The sequence below is a fragment of the Papilio polytes genome, unplaced genomic scaffold (assembly GCF_000836215.1).
Source record: "Papilio polytes unplaced genomic scaffold, Ppol_1.0 DF821919.1, whole genome shotgun sequence".
In the NCBI taxonomy this organism is placed as follows: domain Eukaryota; kingdom Metazoa; phylum Arthropoda; class Insecta; order Lepidoptera; family Papilionidae; genus Papilio; species Papilio polytes.
The window spans coordinates 1-1,553 of record NW_013527285.1 but is presented as its reverse complement, the minus strand read 5'-3'; the positions used below and the strand labels follow the sequence as shown (position 1 = coordinate 1,553).

The window sequence follows — 1,553 nt, the reverse complement described above, 5'->3', positions numbered from 1 at the left end:
CCGCCACAATAAGATGAATCATAAAATATAAACATTAATTTAAAAATAAATTACTAAAAGTAGACATTGACCTAAAATGTTTATTTTTATTTAACTTTGCCTTTGCTTGCGACTCAGTCTACAAGGAAATTTAAAAAATAACAAAAGCAAGTAGCTTATGTGTTCTTCCAGACTGATCTCTACATCTTTGCCAAATTTCATCGAGGTCCGTGCAGCAAAAAGGTTGCTAAAACTTTAACTAAATTTTCGCATTTATAATATTAAGTTAGTAAGGTTTCATTTTTTTCGTGTGGAAATGCCTTACGCATACAACCCTTGCTGGGACAAGGGTGGTTATGTCCGACTTGCGCCGACTAAAACCCCACGGTCGCCTCCAACTGTGATAATGAGCCGCGGAATCTCCAAATGGAACACTACGGCCGCCCCTAAAGACGCTTTGCAATTAAATAGTTGCTCTCCTACCTAGCATACCATAGCTAGATATGACGGAAGGGAAGTAAGATTTCCTAGTCACTTTTAAGTAATTAGTTATGCATTTTGTTACTAATTATTAAACAGCCAGCACTCACGTCTATTTTTCTGTGGAGGTACCAGATAGGGAGTAAAATGGACGTGATTGCTACCCGTTTAAAATGTCTCACGAAAATTTAAATTTAGAATTTTGTTTTGTGTATTTGCTGCACCTTTAGACATTTTTCTCAGTTCTTACCTTGACCATGGCAAGATTATGTTCAGGATAGTATTGATCCATCTTGTAATCTGGATGTCTCTCGACGTTTGTTACAGCGAGAATACGGCCTCCGAAGTCACGGAACACGGAGCCCATGCGGACCGTCACTTCTTCTTTTGATACGCTAAATATAAAGATATTTTTAATGTTAGAGGAATAAGTAGCTTTGTTATTATACAGATTATAAAATCTTTTTACTATTTAACTCAAATTTTTTGCATTTCTTTTTAAATACAGCGGTAGTTTAGAGTTAAATAGGTCTTAGATTATATCCTTGCAGCGATATCGCGCATATTACGATCAATATAAAATAATAATTACTTACTAATCAAAACACTGCGCTGCCGTGAGAACCCACTGCTTCCCTACAATTGCTCCTCCACACCAGTGTTTGCCGTGCAATCTGTACACACAAGCAATGTTTATACTTGCACAGATATCTAATTAAAATAAAATACCTTTTATTGCTAATTAATACTTCAAAGAGAAAGAATATTACATAGTTCAAATACAGGCAAGAAACAGATAAACCCATCCAGTTCCCAAACCTTTAGAGCGCGGGAATTGTATTAATGTATTATATAATTTTATCGTTAAAGAAAAGAATTTAACCTATAAATCTCTTCTTAAATTTATCAGAAAGAGAATATTTGTTTGTGTACTCAGAAATATTATAACATCATTATGTATACAAGAGATAACGCGGCTTTTTATAGAATGCATGTTTATTTGTTTAAGAATGATTTTATTTCTTTTATTAAGAGAAATTTGTGCATTTTCTTCTTTTTCTTCTTAGCTATTACCACAGATAATAAAATACTAT

The 1,553-nt window shown here is 33.7% G+C and overlaps 1 long non-coding RNA gene across 1 annotated transcript; it reads right to left on the bottom strand.

Annotated features, from left to right (window-relative positions):
• Window positions 1–711: 711 nt before the first annotated feature.
• LOC106107712 lies at window positions 712–1,328 on the bottom strand. The gene is made up of 3 exons (XR_001225882.1): window positions 1,230–1,328; window positions 1,056–1,133; window positions 712–854 (listed from the first exon to the last, which is right to left on the bottom strand). It is a non-coding gene; the product is annotated as an uncharacterized LOC106107712 (long non-coding RNA).
• Between the last annotated feature and the right edge of the window lie 225 nt (window positions 1,329–1,553).